General features: G+C 39.9%; 1 protein-coding gene across 2 annotated transcripts in view; it reads right to left on the reverse strand.

Moving 5' to 3' along the window:
- Positions 1-19,892, reverse strand: part of NELL1 (neural EGFL like 1) — a 564,084-nt gene that overhangs the window by 171,038 nt on the left and 373,154 nt on the right. The window lies entirely within an intron of this gene.

Genomic DNA, 19,892 nt, shown 5'->3' on the forward strand with positions numbered 1-19,892 from the left:
AACCTTCAAAATATACAGAACAGCCGTTTTCAGGCATTCTCATCTCACATGATTACACCTGCATAGGGAGGGGAGGCCAAGGCGGCACTTATTAGCCCCACCCTATTTGTCATGTCCCTATCGAGGCCACCCCCCATGTGTCCATGCAATGCAGCGATGCGATGGGGAGGGGGATTTGAAAGGGGAAGACTGTTCTGCACAATCAAGCTTCTAAATCACATGAGGAAGCCTATCCTATACATGTCTTTGTATAGACATGTGTGGCACCCCGGTTGTGGAATGAGCTCCCCAGAGAGGTCCGCCTGGCGCCTACACTGTACTCCTTTCGTCGCCAGCTGAAGACCTTTTTATTCACTCAGTATTTTAACACTTAATTTTAACTTAAATTTAAATTACACTGTTTTAACTCTGTATTTTAACCTTATATCAATTTTGCTGCGTGGTTTTATCCTGGTTGTGCGGTTGTTTTATGATGGTTTTAATTTTTGTGAACCGCCCAGAGAGCTTCGGCTATTGGGAGGTATAAAAATGTAATATATAAATAAATAAATAAATAAAATGTCTGCTGTTTTGGAAAAGGTCTATTTGGGAATATATTGCTTACTTAAATTTCTTTTAGCTGTTTACATTGCTCTAATTTTTCTGTGTTAAAAGATTTTAGACCATTTTTATTATTCTGCTTTTTGTTCTGCATTTGCGTTTTTATGAATTGCTGTAAACTGCCCAGAAAGCTTCAGCTATGGGGCAGTAAATGAAACAAATAAGAACAATTATTATTAATAAAGTTATTTTAACACTTTCCTATGTCTTTATTTCTTTAAAAAAAATATTTTCTGAATTTTTGTTTCCAGAAAGGCAATACAGTAAGGCAAGAAATAAAATAAATGTAGATCAGGCTCCCCACTTGAGACCTTCCCCCAGTGTGTGGACAATGGGATCAATGGGGATATGATAGATGGGGCAGGGCCAGCAACCCTATTCCTGCTCTCCCCATCATACAATTTTAATTGCAGGGAAATCGCTGAAAAGGACTCATATTAAATAAATAAATAAATAAATAAATAAATAAATATTACATGGAAATCCTAATAAAAACAAACCACATTTCAAAGAGCGTAACCCTATGCATGTTTAGACAAAGGCCTTAGCTAAACCTAAGGTTTATCCCGGGGTCGTCCCTGCCTGCTCCCAGGATATCCTGTGTGTCATTTACATGAACCGAGACGATCCCGGGATAAATCTTAGGTCTAGCTAAGGCCAAAGTCTTACAACTCGCAGCACTCCCCAGCCACCAGGACTTTCCCTGCTGTATACGCACATATGGGATTGCACCCTAAGACAACCACACATGGCCACATATTAAGAGATTCAGCAACTATAAGGAAACCAAGTGAAGAAAATGTGGCAAAGAAGACTTCATCACACTGTGCCTTCTTAGTACATTTATAATTATGGCTGTACACCGCTTCAGTTCTGGATACAAATTCTGAACCATTTCAGTCTGAAGCTGAAGCAGGTCTGGATTGGTCCAAACCTGGACGGATCAATTGGAAGCACTTTGGATCGCTTCAGATGATTCTGAAGCCCAGACAAGCTTGTCTGTGAAATGTAACAATTTGCTGAAGAAAAGGGAGGGGGGAAACTGAGACTTGGCAAGTGACATCTCTAGCTGCCAATACAGGGCTAAACTTTGGATCTGGAATTCTTAGTGTGTGCTATGTGAGTACAACATACACATTATTGTGCACACACAAACAGTAAATACACAGTCCAATATATACTGTGGGGCAAAGCACTACGCACAATGCAACTGTTTTTCCTGGTGGACATCAAAATGATTTTCAGAAGAATATGATCAGGCTAGGCTCTATGCATTATTATTATTTTTAAAAATGTTTGGCTCTTCTTACTCTTCATTTTACAAATGGGAAAAAGGGCTGCCAAAATTATCAGGGGGGTGGAACAACTCCTCTATAAGAAAAGGCTTCAATGTTTGGGCTATTTAATTTAGAAAAAAGACCAGGTAATGTGTATTACAGCCAAAGAGAGGTTTAACTTTTTCTTCCCTTAATGGGAGCCTCAGACATCCAGTGAAGCTGAATAATAGTAGTAGATTCAGACAGACAAAAGGAAAGTACTAAGGGAGAGGAATTATTTTGCATTTCAAAAAAAAAAAAAAAACTACACAAGAGATTAAGGATAGTGACCTCCTAATTGTCACATTAAACACCTTCTGATTAGGATTTCTAATCCCCTGTGTAGCTTGACAGGTATTTTTAACATTTTCTTTTAGTTTTTGAAAAAAGGAAACATATGCACAGCTAACACAAAGCCAGTGGACCTAAGCATCTGAAATTTGCCATGTTCAGTCAGCTCCATATGGGCTGCCACGTTCCCAAACCCCAACACTTATGTGGAAGCACAAAAACAATATGGCTCTTTGCGCTAACATTTTTTTTGAAAAAGCAAATTTTACCTGTGGCTAGAATAAAAACCACTGCATGTATCTGTCTGAAATCTGGCAGGTTCAATCACCTCTGTAGGGGTTACCATGCCCCCAAATTCCATCCACTTATGTAGAAGCACAAAAATATTATAGCTCTTTGCATTGACAGATTTTCTTGGGGGGGGGATAGTTTTTATATGGATAGTAAAAAATCCACTGGACCTATCTGTCTGAAATTTGGTAGGTTCACTGTCCTCCATAGAGGCTGACAGGTCCCCAAATTTCATGTATTTATCATAAAAGTAAAAACGTTATGGCAGTTTCTGTTTTCCAATGTAAGTCAATGGGAAAATGTAAGAGCTGAATAATTCAGATTTCAAAATCTTGCTTTGGATCCAGAGTCCGAAGCGAGGTGGATTAGGTCCGAATCAGTCTGAAGTGGATCGGGCCTGAATCCAAAGCTATAAATTGGCCTCTGAAGCAGGTTGTGGGGTCGATGCACAGCCTATTTATAATGAAAATTGTATCAAAACTGGGCTATTGATCATGGCATACCATCAAAACAGTTTTATGAAAATAATAAAAATGTGGTTGGTGTGACATACAGCATTATGAGGCAAGCCTCACATGTATACTACTCTGGGGTACCTGGGATATGAAAGGATAATGTAACTTGAAAAAGATTTTATTTTTCATATAAAAAGTTAAAACAGCTTTGATCGTCAGTAAATGTGGTATACAGTATTATGACTTCCTACATGACTGCTGCAAAATAAAAATAAAAATTGAACACCACTCCCACATCATAACAGAAAATAAATGACATCTCCAACATAATTACATTTGATTCATAAGGATTTCTCACTAAAAACACAGACTTTCCAAAACATATAATTACTAAAGTTTAATGAGCAGCATCTACATGACTGAATAAGGCTGATTAGTAAACTATGGACTTGTGATGAAGAGATGGTAATGTAGGATTTCAATAACTTCTCTGATTACATAACATTTACAGCCTCTAACCCTGATTATTAAAAAAATAATGATTTTAGCAACCATAAGGGGAATTATTAGTGTTCTAGCCAGTAAAAAGGGGGGAAATCAATGCATACTTATGAGCCTTCCTTCTCCTTGTTTATAAATCACGTTCATTTTATTATAATAATAATAATAATAATAATAATAATAATAATAATAATACATAACTGGCAATTTTTCCTTTTATTTATTCTTTTTGCATCCCAATAGGCTATTCTAATTGGGGAAAATTTCTACAGCCATGAACCTCATTAGATATGGAGAAGAACTATATAGAAGTAAAAGTTAGAACTTCACTTACTTTCTAGAATAAACATTTTCCTAGTGGGACATGGCCACAACCTTTCAAATGGCTGTTTGTAAAAAAAATACTGCTGCAATACTAGCAGTGAAGTGCACATGATTTCATTTAAATTAGTTTTTCATCAATCTCATGCAGCCATCGCAAATCACATAAATGGATAAAAGAAAGTGGTCAAGGAAGCAATCCTATGGCCCCTACACAGTCATAGGATATTTTCAATTCTGCAATCCATGGTCAGGGACAGAACTCTGAACCTCGAAGGGGGAATCGGAGCCCCCCTCCCCTCCCCTTCTCTCTCACAACCTGTACAAAAAGAGCCATACCGGCTGCTCTCCAAGGTACCCACGTCAGAGAAGGGGGCATTTTGGTGGAGAAGGATGAAAGGAGACTGGAGAGGCCAGGATACAAGTTAACTAGAGATCTCCCCAGCCTCCTTTCCTCCCACTCTGAAGTGCCCCTGCTAGATGGGCCAAGAAGCCCATCTAGCAAAAAATGCAGATTGGGGGGACAAGAACACAAAGATAGCCTCCACCTCTCCTCCCATGTTGCATAAGATGGTCATTAGCCTCTGAGTTCGGGGACTTATAATCATCAGTGGTGCAACCCACAGGATTGCTCAATGGCTCAATTAATAATATATCTATATTAGGGTGACCATATGAAAAGGAGGACAGGGCTCCTATATCTTTAACAGCAATGTAGAAAAGGGAATTTCAGCAGGTGTCAATTGAAGAGGGTGAAATTCCCTCTTCATCACACCAGTTAAAGCTGCAGAAGCCCCATCCTCTTTTGTATCTGGCCATTCTACTATAGCTAGTGTAGCTTTAACTGTTATGATGAAGAGGGAATATCACCCTCTTCAATTGACACCTGCTGAACTTCCCTTTTCTACATTACAGTTAAAGATACAGGAGCCCTGTCCTTCTTTTCATACGGTCACCCTATCTATATACACCTACAGATACACACACACATACAAAAAAAAAAAGAATAGTGAACTTTTAAAATCTTCAGGGTAAATCTAACAAACGTAGGGACACAGAGTCCTATGAAACATTTCAAATACAGAATATATCACAGGCACACACAGAAAATGTAGAAGTAGTTCTCTTCACTACTATTGAATTAAATATTCCTCTTTTTTGCTTGTCTTTACAGGAAAGCTAACATGTAGAAAATTGAAAGGGGAGTTCTGAGGCATCATTAAAAAGTGCCTGTGCTCACTGTGGTAAAAATGTCAGGAAAAATATTAAGTGATAAGAACAAAATAGGTTTAGTTGGGGACACCTATACTGTTTGGATGTAATTATAGCAACATGCCAGGTGCCCTCGAATTAGATATAGTCATATTCTTAAGCATATTTTATTAGCAATGAATCCCAGCATTTTTATCCACAGCTTGCATGTTTTTTAAACATCACAATTCAATGTTCTGTCACATGCCATAAAATGTTCACATTATGTCTTCTATCTTTTTAATGTGCATTTTTTTATTTTCCATTTTAAGCACCAAATATGAATAAATGCAGCTCACAAATTTGCAGTGTCTAAAATGAGCAGAGACAGGTTATTGCATTCCTTGGATATTGTACGTGAAATTTACAAGTGCTTTTCACATTACTTCACCAATGACAAATATAATCACTCCTTGCCAGCATTAAGCAACGGCAACATAAAACAATATAGAATCTGGGAATAGTTGGAGAATTCTGAAACTAAAAATGAGCATTCAAACACCTTTATATTTTAAAAAGCTATTTCCCATCATTCTGTCCTACTCTGGGCCAAGAAATAGAACCCAGAATAAGGGTATGCAAATAGGGGATTCATCATCCTCCCAGGACCCTCTGTCAATGACCTTAAGGTTGTCATTCTTGAACAAAGGAACGCAAAAGGAAGACATCAATGTGAAACTGCACAATTCATCAAGAAATTCAACCGTTTCCTGCAATTTGAACAATGACAAAGGTGTTTGTTGTGTTAAATCTGCATGATATCTGTGTTATCACCCAACCATGTTTTGTGAATGCCAACCACTTTGATAATTATAACTTGCCTGTACTTTTTGCATTTCAGTTCCCTCTGACCTCACTGTTTATGAGACCTGCAACCACCACCAACAAGCATATCTACATATATCTGCCAACTTGAGCTTAACACATAATGCATCTGATAAAGTGAATGGTGTTCATGAAGATGTATGCCAGAATAAATGTGTCACAAGACTCTCTGTTGTTTTTGCTGCAACAAGCATTGCTACCCCTCAGGCTTTTAACACTGAAACATAGAAAAGTGCACAGAGTCTTATTTTCTGCTCTGAATAAGACAAATGTCCTGTTCTGGTGGAACAAATCCCACTTAAGTCAATGAGACTTTTGTATTAGTTAAGTAATTTAAAGATTACAAGTCTCCATGCACAATTTGATAAGATGACTTTTAACACAAAGTTAGACACATGCTGAAAGCATCAAAGAAGGATGAAGAGTTTGCAGGTCATTCCAAGAAACAGTTTCTTTGTTTGAACAGAACAAGTTTAGCTTACGTATCCAAAAAGAACTTATAAAGCATCCAGTCAAAATTGTCCATAACGTTGTCAAAGATAGTGTTATACTGACGGAAGAGGGAAAAAAGCAAAAGAAAACCAGAAACTGCAGATTTTGCCTTTCACATCCACATTAACAGAAACACAGAGTCCACATTAACAGAAACACAGATAAGATCAGGTTCCCGCATTCTGAATTAGGGATTTCCCTAAAAATAGAATATAGTTAGGACTTCCCATGATTGAGAAGAAGCAAACCAAGACAACTGAGGTCCCAGGACAGAAATGTAAGTGCTACAATTTGGAGGACAAGATAGCAGCATCCATATTAACATGCACATGCACTGAAATTAAAAGCAGGATGGAGTTTCATCTCAAAGTAATTGTCTGTTACTCTTTAGGGAGTTCTACTTCAGATGTTAAGATCTTAGGTTTAGACAATACAGTCAGGGCTGGCCCTACAATGAAGCATCAGGATGCTGGTGTAGCAGGCAGTGCGGGATGGGAAGAGGAACAAATTGTTCCGCCCTCCCCAACCAAAGGGCCTGTCACTGCTTGGCCAGCCATTCTCTCCCTCTGCTGCCTTCTCCTCCTTCCTCCCTATCTGTCCGCCTGTATGGCCAGCCAGCCAACAGCTGCCCAGTGGCAGCAGCAGCTCCTCCTTCCTCCCTCAGATTGTGGCTCCCATTTTCTGTCCCTTCTGCGGGACTCCTGGCTGGGAGACTTGCCCAAAATATAATGACACCATTTGCATTAGTTCAGCCAAGTCTCCAAGCCAGAAGATGGAGGGAGGAGGAGGAGCTGCCACTGTGACAGAAGGAAGGGAGGAGCAACAAGCCGCAAGTCACCAGTGCCACGCGAGAGCAAGGAGGAGTTGCTGTCATGTTTCTCAAAAACCTCCTGCCTTCTTGGGAGACAATAACGAGGCCTGCTAAGTAATCCACAAAGCTTTATTCAAGCAATAAACATCTCTTCCCACCTGAAAAGAGTCTAATCTCTAGGAACTTTCCCCTAATGAGACAATTGTCTTTTCAAGAAGAAGGGAAAGCTTTTTCCCAAGATGCATTAACTTCAGAGAGACTAGTTCTGAGGCAGCTTCTGATGGGATGCCAGCCAGGCCGACTTTATCTCACCTTCCTTTAGCTCTGCCCATTTTAGTCTGCGGCGTACTCTAGGATTAGCTAACCTCTCCATGCTCTCCCCCTCAGAAGAATGTTGGCTTCCCACTGACTGTGTATTATTTGCCTTTGACGAGATAAGCTCTGGAGAGAGTTCACTCCCAGCTGGTGAAGAGCTTGTGCGAGCTTTCTTCCCCACTGGTACAGGTTGGCCTGTTTCTGGCGCCAACTCCTCTACTTCAGAGTCTGATTCTGATTGATCACCTGAAACATCTTCTTCCAACCCAGGGGGAGCAGGCATGACAGTTGTGAGCCACACATTCCTTCAAGTGAGATGCCATTTTTATGAAATGCTGGCTGGTGAGGGAACAGTGAGCAAGATGCGAGGCAGGCATGGGTAAGTTTGCCCATCCCAGCACCACTGCCATGGCACAGGAGGGGGAGCCTTGCATTGCTGTCGCCACTGCCACAGCTTCAGCCAAGTGAGAGCGGGGGGGGGAGGCGTACCCACCTGCTGCATGAGGCACAGGAGAAGTCGGGCAGCAGTGCCTTGCCTGAGGTAGCAACTTCAATTGAACCAGGCCTGATTACAGTCGAGGTGTACAACTTCTTTTTAGCCCTGTAGGATGTATCAAGTAGCATAAGAAGGCGTGTATGTGTACATATATGCACATACACACTCACGTGCTTGAGCACACGCATTTGTAGGATTTCTCTTGCTAGTGCAAGCAAAGGAATCCCTTCCTTTTCTATGACTTTGATGCAGCGGAGGATGGGGATGGTGCGCCTCCAGAAACGTCTTGGCAGGCCACATGTGACCTGCAGGCTGCAGTTCTTGCATCTCTGCATCAAAGAGTTCCTCAAGAGTTGAGGAAATTCCCACAGTAATAGTTTAAGTTCATGGGCTCCACATCCACCAAAGCACAATCAGCCCAGCCAGAAAATGAAATGAGGGTTAGAAAGGCAGAAGACACACTTGAAAATAATGCATTAAAACCCACTGAATACTCTTGGTTATACTCAATCAGATATCTTATCCTCTTTTACAAACATTCGGATTCTATAACAACTTCATGTTTCAGAGCCAGCAGCCCCATTCAGGCATTCTGAAAGTGAAACAAACAAAAACATGAGAAGGGGAGCACGTTAGCCCTGATCCCCTCCATCATCATTTCCATGGCCATTTACACACAGAGGGCAATGTTTTGAAGCGGGGAGCCCCCTCTATCCATGGAAGCTCTCCACACAATTTTGAACACTGATTTTCGACTGTGTGAAATCATGTGGAAAACCTGCATGGCTAGAGGAGGCTCTCCCCTTCAGAAAGTTACCGTGCACATATAGAAGGTGATGTAAATGATGATGGAGGGGGCAGAGATAGCAAACACCCCTCCTCACGCATTTACTTTTCTCAACTTCATAACTCCTGAATAGGGCTAGAGTCTGTTATGTGTCTGACATTTCAAGTGGGTTGTGAATGTTTGCAACAATCCAGCTATACATTAAACTCACCAACACCATGTACTGAACTATAGGGTGGGGGAAGAGTGTGTGCCCCAGTTTGTGGGTATGTGTTGTTAAAAGGGGTGGGTGGGAAAAGTGTAAGAATTGTGTGGGAGGAAAGATCACAAGAGGTTTGTGAGGTGGGGGGAGGGTGTCTGTGAACACATTTGTGTATGTATGAAAGGGAAGGATGTGATGTTCAACTGCCTTACATGCTGTAAATGTAAATATCTACAAGGCTATTGTTTATATTATGCATAAAATTCCAGGAAGTAAGTAGGCCTCAAAGTACTTACAATTTGTAAAGGGTGGGTTGAATGCCTGAGTGCTGATTAGATGGTTGAGGGAGAGTGCTGATTGGCTGAGTAAGAGTGAGAGGAAATGGAGAAATGTATCTGGTTAACTAACTAAATATAGTTGAGTGAGAGAGTGTGCATGTGGTTTAGGATTTGGTGAAGAGAAGTTAGTTGAATGAAGGTTTATGAATATATGAAAGAAGTAGATGATTATATGAGAATAAAAATAGTTGAATACATAGACAGTAGTATTATATAGTACAACTTGTAAGAGAAGGAACTGACAGAAACCAATACGCTTAGAACCTTGTAACCATATGCATTTGCAACTGAAGAAATATTTAAGCTTATACATGCACTTACTTATGTTAATAAATACTAATTACATTTAAACAACTGGTGTGGTTTGTGGAGGAGTGACTGAGGAGAGAACAATTAATAGTGGCAGCGGAATGAGAAACTGAGAACTAGGTTGCTGGGATGTAGAGCTGTAGAGCCAAAAGAATAAAAACGAGACAGGAGCAGCAGCACTAGGCCAAAACCCTCACACACGTCATCAGCACAGTGGAGATTGAAGTAGGTGCTAGATGCTAGTGGTGTGGATAATCCTGTGAAGTAGCTTGTGAGCATCTTACATGAAACCAAGAAGACACAGGTGAAGGCAAATAACAAATAAACGCAAGGCAATGGTGGAGTTAATATGAACAAAAAGAACCACAACAAGCGACCACCAAAGGAATAAAGTTAAACCAGTAAAATAATTGTTATTCAAATTTGTACATATTAAACCAGTCAATACACTGAACTAGGACCCCATTAGTAATGAGAGTAATACGCAATCAAAACAATTCACAATTCACATACATAAACAGTATATCTAGACCAAATCAGTCAAAGTAATTAAACATCGTTTTAAAGACCACATTAACAAAGTTCATGATATTCCTTGTTTCGAAGATTTCTTTTTCAAAGCATTGGTCTTAATAAATCCAAAGCGTTGGTCTTAGTAATCGCCAGCTGGCAGTGAAATGCTCTCACAAATCTCGTTTTATTTAGTTTTCAGAGATGAAACCACCTTCTGGTATTTATATCAAGTCCAGTGGGACATATTTTGCTCTGTCACATCGTTTCCTGTGCTCTCAGCTGTATGTAAATTGTGAATTGTTTTGATTGGATATTATTCTCATTACTAATGGGGTCCTAGTTCAATGTATTGACTGGTTTAATACGTACAAATTTGAATAACAATTACTTTACTGGTTTAACTTTATTCCTTTGGTGGTCGCCTGTTGTGGTTCTTTTTATTCACAGGTGAAGGCAAGACATCATAAAGGAGGAATGATGAGCAGGTTTTAGAGGGGTTCCAAGGGTCTGGAGTGGGCAGAGAGAGTTCTGATGATGGATTCCATTCCATTGGTGGAAGGTATAAGTTGGATACCAGGCAATGTCCCCAAACTGTAGCTCCATAAGATATTTGTGAAAGTAATTTGATTGCAAGGATTTTTAAGAGAGAAAACATTTGCCTGAACCATCTTGCCTCTACAATATAAAAATGGCAATAATTGACTGTTCTGCTTTCACGCTAACAGTGTGAAAATGTTCATGCCATCTGTTGGTTTCAGAAAACAAAATCCCCAGGACACAGTAGGATATAACTTCTTCTATAATCCAAACATAAATCCTAAATACTTTTTTTTGGCTCCTACCCACACAAGAAAAAAACCTGTAATAATTTTATATAATGCATAATATACTTATTATAAAAGTCTTATAATAATTTATGGTTAACTAAGCTTATTATATTATAATTCCCCAAAGCCAAAAGCAGATGTCTCAGGCCTACTTGTGTTGCATATGATAAAAGGATCATATTGTCCACAGAATGAAGGAAGGACTGCTTCTTTGGGGAATGGTGGATGAATTCTCATCCATCAGCTTGGTGATAACCTACTCTATGCTGAAAAGGGGCAAAAATGCAACTCCCCATCATCTGTCTTTCATACCACAGGTTCTCTAACGTCTTCTATAGTTCGATTTGTTATGAATGTTCTCATTTTAACCACTGTACCATTCCTGAATGCTTTGATTGGGCACAAAAGTTCACAATCAACATTTGTAGTCAAAGTTAGTCCATTCTTTTTCTCCATTAGAAGAAGCAAATACAGCTTTTGAATTGACAGAAATTGCAAATAGTCATCTCTTCCTTGGATTAGAATATTTAATGATCAGACGATTTAGAGTAAAGAAACTGTCTATGGTCAAGAAGTTGATGCCAAAATCTGTCTTCTATTCATCAGAAATATTTTTTACTTCCACAAAGTCTGTTTAAAAGAAACTTAACATATATTTTAAGAATAATGCCAATTAGGTTAATGGGATTATAGTTGCTGGGCTGATTTTTATCTCCACTCCTTAATGGAAACAACATTTCTAGCATTTCAGCTCTACAGAGATTTATAAAATCAAATAATTTAGAAATCATGGGTTCCTTTCCCCTCCTAAATATAAAACACAGAAGAAGAGCGGAAGTAGCCACAAAAAAAGTTCCAAATGTTGCTGCTTTAAAACCACAGCAAGATAAACCAATAAATGTATTTTCTGGCACAAAAAGAATTCTGTTTCCTACATGCAGCTACTGGCCACATGCAGGTTTATTGACTAATAGTGGTAATATTAAGTTGATAACCTCTATTCCCCTCAATGATATGGGGCAAAACAAAAGAGAGAAAGAGATACCTTCCCAGTTTTGTTCCCTGCTGAATCAAGAGAGTTCAATGTGGGAGGTCAAATCCAATTATTATTCATTTTTAAGCAATACTATTTACCCTGATTCTTTTAGTTAATATCATTTTATTTTTAATTAATGATTTAAAAGTCTACATTTGGTGCATTTCAAGTTTCAAGAATACACAGTTAAACATGCTTCATCATGAGCGAGAATGAAGCCATTCTGTGTAAAGGATGAGTGTACAAACCAATCATGTAAACACTAGCTTAGTCAGTTCTGCTTGTCATCTCAATTCAGGGATATTCAGTATAAAAACTGTGAGTTGTATCTAATCCATCAAGACATTTCCCCCTGAAAATAAAATGATGTGTAAATACTGCTACGTATGAGAGAAAGATATGCATAATTTAGTGATAAATGCACAAATGGCTTCCAAAATTTTTAAAATGTTTATTTCACATAGGCATATTAACAGAAAACCTCAACCACTGTGGAGCAAATATGAGTGTGTGCTCATTTGTGTGTGCATGCATGTATACGTATGTGTTTTCTATAATTAAAAAAACTTTGACTTAAGAAAAGAGATAAGATTTTGGACATGGAAACTTTTAGTTTCTGTCTTAATCTGCATATCATGGACTGGAGCCAGAGAAAAGCCCACAGAAGGGTGGTGGGAAGAAAGTGAAGTTTCTGCTCCCCTCTCCCTCTCCCCATGCCCAAAACCCTACACACAAACCCTCTCTTGAGGATCAAGGGGCCCTGTTGAATGTGGTAGGCTGTGCCATGACAGATGAGAAAGGAGGATACTCAGAAATCAGGTGGGGAATCCCAGAGGGTATACAGGAAGGGTGAAAGAGGTTACACAACGGTATAGAAGAATCAGGGTTCAAAGGGTCAAAGTGCCAGGACTTTTTGATTAGTACAGGCAATTACATCATCTGCCACCCCTCTCAGACTTCCCTATTCCCTCTGAGTTTATCTGCAATACTCACAGTAGTTGGAGGGGAAATGGATTTTCACAGCAACAGTCTATTGCTGTGAGCTATCCCTGTTGTAATGCAAAGTAATATGGGTTCATTAGTTACGACCTGTTAGTTTTACAAAATACACTTTCTGGTGGTGAGGAAAACTGCTAGAACAGGTTTGTGGATATGGATCTACACAGCTGCCTGCATTTTTGGACTCTCCATGGTATCATGACTATGGGGTTTGTCATTTTGAGCTCCTGCACTTCGAAACATGCCACTGAACCACTGGACAAACATGCGCAAGTCCAATAGGGATGAGCAGAAGTTGTCAAATCCCCTGGAGTGCAATCAACCTAGTGCAGACAAATAGATGCTGAACTAGATGGTAAAGCAAACATCTGTGAAAGATGAATAAACTAGGTAAAGGTACATGCAGCACCTCCCAGATATTTTAGGCATGATACTTCATTAGTGTGTGATTTAGGGTAATTGTACCTGTAATTATGTTGCTAAGTGGTGCCGTGGCTGGGCCAGTTGCATAGGCAGTATACTGAGCAAGGTAGAATGAAATGCTACATTTCACTTCTTTGATAACAAGTATTGGGTGGTTTTTTTGGATCTATGAAATAGGGTAATCAAAAAACATAGGACAACTCCTGCTGTAAAAGATACAACAAACAGGCTATTGTCATATTGTTGGAACTCTACTATAAGAGGCTGTAAATCCCAGCAAATTTGACATGAAGTGGAATTACACATTTTAATAGCAGCCATGAGCTAAGCAGGCACGTTTCAAATAAACGTGTCCATAAAGAAGACAAATCCACACCAATTTTACACCATCTACAGTAGTTGATCCTGACGTCTCCAGATTATAATATGACACAAGCAGAAAGCAGGAGCAGCCAAGGTCACTATGGTAGAGATACCTTTAGGACAGAAAATAAGCTTAGTAAAATAAAGCTAGAAAACTCAATCAAGCCTAGCTACAGTAAGAGGAAAAATCCATCAGGGTCAGAACCTGACATGGATGACAATGTTATCCTAAACATGAATATGGCAATTAGCTAAAACTTGAACAAGAAAGTTTTAAAACTACAGTATATTGTTGTAACTTTTTAAATTGCTAAGCATATTTTTGAGCTGGGATGTTCTGGAATAAATCTGCTTTACTAGCCATCTCCTCAGCCACATTGAAGCCAAAGATGGCTGATTTCACTTGTTACATCCAGAAAAAAAATTGGGGGGGGGGGAACCTTAACATAATCTAGTCATTCCTGGAACTACTATTTTATTATGTGTGCAACTGTCTATCTCAAATAGGTATTCTGAGGCTGTCCTAATTTCACCTTCCTGCCACTTTCTATTTCTCCCTAAAAGAGCTTTCTTTCTGGATAATTAAATATACCCCCCTTACAGTGAGACCAAAAAATCATTTATATTTGAAGGGCCCTTCTGACTTAATTTGGTGGCATGAGAGCTCTTTTGTGTGCTCCAGTAATGCTGTTAGTTGAGAAGAGGTGGAAATCTGGCTATTTCTGTCCTGACAGCTTCCCTTTTTGTGTGTTATTGTTGCAAATATAACAAGAACAAAAAAGGTGGACAGCAGTGAAAGAGGGTCAAAGTAAAAAAAAAAAAGATAAAAAGCAAGAACATGACATAAAAGCAGAGCCATTCACAATAATAGTTCACAACAAAATTAATAAAAAGAGAGAGAAAGGGATTTGACACTCCTATTTCAGAATATATACATTAATATGAGCAATCATATATCTAAATAAACATCCCAACAAAACAGATGACTGTAGTATATTTGCTGAAATGTAGCACAAGTGAGATTTTCAGATCATGAAATAATAGCTGACATTTATCTTTCCAGACTTGCAAATGTAAGACCTCTCAAAATTCACTTCTGCTGTCCATCTGTTAATCCCAACATCACAGGAATAGAATTTAAAAGCACATGAACATCTGCAATAATCACAGATTTTTTAAGATCAATTTTTTTGAGAAATGTCTCCCAAGCAAAAAGGAGACCAGGAATTGTGCCAATCAGAGCCACACCTCCAGCACCTCCACCCTGAAAAATCATCCAAACCCTTTCTCTCTCTTGCTCAGATGTATCATGGCACCATTGCACTGGAGGTCGCTGCACTATCAGCCGCTGTGAACAAGGAAGTCAGGAGCATATCAGTTTGCAATTTGCATGTGTAGACATGTATCTTTCTCCTGGGTGGGGAAAAGTTTCCTGGAGGGTACACACTCAGCCATTGAACCAGCCATTTTATTCATTACAAAAAGCACCTCGACACAGGGTCCAGTACAGTCAGCCAACCAGAGACAATGTTTTCCTTCCTAAGGGTGGGGGGCCAGGAGGGAGTCATATACGCGGTGATGAGGACAAACACTGAAATGAAGCTCCTAACTCAAGTCACTTTTGTGGGTGTTTCATTGGCCAGTTTGTTGAGAGCCAGCCAATTGGGAGACCTTGTGGGTGGGTTAATATTCATTTGTTTAAAGCAGAAGATGCTGATCCTGGATCACCCACATCATGTCTGCTTTGGTCCTTAGGCAGAGGCGGGAAACAATAAAGGGAGAGTGGGAGGAGCAAAGGAAACAGAGGATTAATGTGAGCTAATATATTTGCATGTGGTTAGGCTTCAATTCATTTGGGGATTAGGACTAAGGCATCAAGTCAGTCTTTATGGAAGAGGTAAGGTAAGGAAACATCAGAATGGACCCTAAGAAATATTAGTTCCTTTCATCTCTACCATGCTTTTTTATTTACGTATTTATTCAATTTATACCCTGCCTTTTCACCAAGAAAATGGTGCTCAAGGCAAATAACAATCATAAACACGTCAGCTTTTGATACCGTTGACCATGATATCCTTCTAGACTGACTCCATGGGATGGGCACTGGAGGCACTGTGTCACAGTGGTTCCGATCCTACCTGAGGGGCCAATTTCAGAGAGTAACATTGGGTGATTATTCCTTGGCCCCTTAGAAATTGAGCTATGGGGTTCCACAGAATACCATCCTGTTCATAATGACTGAAAGCAGTCATTAGGGGATTTAGAGCCAAGTGCCATCAGTATGCTGATGACACACAACTCCAGCTCCCTGTGACAACTGAATCAGGTGAGGCTGTGCAAGTCCTGGATCAGTGCCTACACACAGTAAATGGGCTGGATGAGGGCCAATAAACTAAAACAAAATCCTGGCAAAATGGAAGCCCTGTAGGTGAGTGGTTCCCAGGTCCAGGAGATAGTCTCATTGTCTCTTCTGGATGGAGTCACACTCCCTCTGAAAGACAAGGTTCGTAGTCTGGGGTACTCCTCGATCCATTACTGTCACTGGAGGCCCAAGTGGCTGTAGCGGCTCAGAGTGCCTTTTACCAGTTTCGGCTGGTTCACCAGCTATGGCCTCTCCTGGACAGGGATATCTTGGCTATGGTGGTACAGGCATTAGTAACCTCAGGACTGGATTACTGCAGTGTGCTCTATGTGCAGCTGCCCTTAAGGCTGCTCTGGAAGCTGGAGAATGCAGAAGCTTGGCTGTCATCAGGAACTGCCCCCTTTCAGTACACAACTCCTTTGCTGAAGGAACTGCGCTGCCTGCTTATTTGCTACAGACTTAACCCACTTGGGACCAGGATACCTGAGAAAATGCCTTCTCTGTTACCAACCTGCCCAGTTACTGAAATCATCAGAGGGCATGCTCCTGGTCATATGTGTGTGCAGTATATTCATTAGGGTGTGCACCCAGGGAGTTTTGTTTCATTTTTTAAAGGCAAACATTAATTGAACACTCAGTTGTAAAGGACAATATTTTTATTCCTTTAATAAACCCTGTAGACACTGATGCCCTACTCAGTGTTCAGCTTGCGGGAAGGCTGTTGCAGGTGTGTGTGTGTGTGTGTGTGTGTGTGTGTGTGTGTGTGTGTGTGTGTGTGTATGTGGAGACGCTTCTCAAGCCCCAGCACTGGTGGGGCTTTGTTGTGACCCCAGCCATAGGAGGAGCATTCAAGGCAATATTAGTCTTCAGGGGGTCCTCAACCTGGCCTCTTTGAAGCCCGGCTCCCAGCAAAGCGATTCTTTTTTGCTCCTGCTGCTGGGAGCAAGGGTGTTCTATCGAGGGCAGCGGTTCTTCGGCACAGTAACAGAGCCGCTGGAGAGCAGCCGGAGGACCGTTCCTGCTGCATCTGGATCCCCCTCTGGATCCCTACTCAATGCCCCCCCCCAATTCAGCACTTATTGCTTGAGACATTAGGGCACACACGGCACACCCCTTGCACACCCCTTTGCTCCTGGTGGTTCCACATGAACCTATGCAGTCCACAGACACTGGAGTCCACCCAGAGGAGAGCCTTCAGTGTGGTGCTCCCCTTCCCATGGAACCTCCTGCCTCTGGAGGTCAGACAGGCACCAACACTGTGTTGTTTTCGGTGCATCCTGAAAACAGCTCTTTTCCAGGAAGCCTTCTTTAGTTGAACAGCCACAGTTTTATTTGCACTCTGCTTTTTAAAAAGAATAATTATAATATCCTGTTTTATTCTTTTTGTCTTTGCATCATTTTACTTCTTGTTGTTCACCATTCCAGAATCTGTTTAGATGTGGAGTAATATACAAATGTTGAAAATAAATACATTATACGTAATAAATATGTGATTATAAGGTGCTTTACCCCTCTTTTTGTTATACTTCTTGCTATTTTTAGATCCATTGAGTATTTTGAGTACATTTTTGTTTTTAAAACACTGTATTATACCATTCTCCTTACTGATAATTTATATGTCCACTTTGACAGCATCGTTTCATTATTTACACTGAGAAAGACTTTAGTGTGCAGTATCTATGACAAACTACACACAATTCTTTGTGCATTCGTTTGTTCTTTTCACTGGGGAAATCATATGGCTTGTTACTGTTTGGTTTGCTGAATAGTTTTATTTTCAGCTTTGTCTTTTTTTATTTAATCACAGCATTATTACTACTACCTAGGGACACACCACAGCTAAAGTTAGGCACTTTAAAGGCCCAGTGATGGAGTTAAGCATGTGTTTCAGTCTTTCCCGCTAAAATACATACATATAAATGCTGCAATCTATATACACTTACCTGAGAGTTATCCCCACTGAAACCCATAGGACTATGCTGCAAGTACTTAAAATCTGTCTAGATCAGAGGAGTTGAACTGCAGGTCCATGGGCCAAATCCAGCCCTCCTGGGGATGCCAAATCCAGCCCTTCAGGATTTCCCATATGGCCAGTCCCCCTTCCCCTGCTCACACTTATTTCCCTTGACTGTCAATCATTGGGTGGTTTCCTGGATTTTGCACTCCCCCATTTCAATTCTTAATGATTGAAATGCCTCTCCTAAGGTTTATTTACTAATCTAGCTAGATTCCATTCTAGGTCAAGTTAGTTGAAACTATGAAACCTCAACGACTTCAATGGGGCAGCCAGCTAAGCCCCATTGAAGGAATGTTTTATTAATAACTGCAGCAGTGAGAAAATGTAATCCAAGTACGGTTTCAACTCCTTCAGTTGAAAGATAATTTGGGTCAGAATCTCAACAAATAGAGAACATAGATCAGGGATGGGCAACTTGTGGGCATCCAGATGTTTTGGCTTACAACTCCCATCATCCTTCATAATTGGCTATGCTGGCTGGGGTTGATTGGAGTTGCAGGACAAAACACCTGGAGGACCACAGGTTGCCCACCCTTATCATAACTAATTTGGTTTTGATTATGCCACAAAATGTAAAGCTATTAACAATGAAGACCGAATGACCACATTCTTTAACTTTCTACCTACCAAACGTGATACCACTGGAAAACAACATAGGCTTATCTACAACAATTTCTCATGAAATGAAACTAACTTCTGCACAATTGATAGACACAAAGTTTCTGGCCAGTCAATATGCTTTGAAAAAATTGTAAGTCCGTTTACAACCTTCTCTATAAACCTTTCAGCTTGAAATCTTAATTATATGATTTGTGTCCTAAAGGGCTCACATGAAAACAAAAGTAATTTATGACAAGGCATCCTTTGCAAATGTTTAGAAAGCCAAAAAAAAAAAAAATGTCACTACTTAAATAGCATTTACCATGCAATCCTATATATGTTTACTTACAAGTAAATCCCATTAATCTCAAGTAAGCCCCATTTAATTCAATGAGACTCACTTCTAGGTCTGTGGGTATATGAGTGCAGCCTAAGAATTGTTTTTGGATGCATTTTTCCAGATGATGATGATGGGCAGAACATGAAAACCTATATTATTATAGGTTTTAATATTGTTAAGAGTAATTAGCAACTACAAGACCAGTGCGCGATGCATATTTTGTCTCATCTCTTTCAAAGTGTCTCATCTTTCTTTAATTTAACCCCCTGTAAAAACCACAATATTATTATTATTATTATTATTCGTACACTTTATAGTCTATTCAGAGCCTCCAATAGCAATGATATCTCTAAAATGTAGACAACTAGCTTATTAATGCATCATAAAACAAACTGCATCAGAAACAAAAATCATATCTGTGTGCCACTCTTCATATTCTGCAGCTCTTGGCAGTTTGCTCTACTATAAAAGAAAATTATGGCCACAGTTTAAAAGCCACATAGATCTTGTTTAAAAGACAGCTATTTTAGCTTAAAAGCCACATAGACCTGACCTAACCGTGGATTCCATTGCATTGCACTGCTCAAAAATGCAGTTTAAACAATGGTGCAAACCATGCAAAAAACCCAGCATATTCATGAGCAATAAACTGAAAGGAATTGTAAGTGCCTCAAAATAACTTTTCCCAGTAGTAAATTCTGCACAGATAAATTCTCATAATGTGTGTGTACACAATAGTTGCCAGATGATAAACCAGACAGGTAATCCCTATCAGAGCCCAGAGTCTTGTGCTGCCTGAACTTAGGAACTG

Source organism: Elgaria multicarinata, chromosome 2, assembly GCF_023053635.1.
Source record: "Elgaria multicarinata webbii isolate HBS135686 ecotype San Diego chromosome 2, rElgMul1.1.pri, whole genome shotgun sequence".
Taxonomy (NCBI): Eukaryota; Metazoa; Chordata; class Lepidosauria; order Squamata; family Anguidae; genus Elgaria; species Elgaria multicarinata.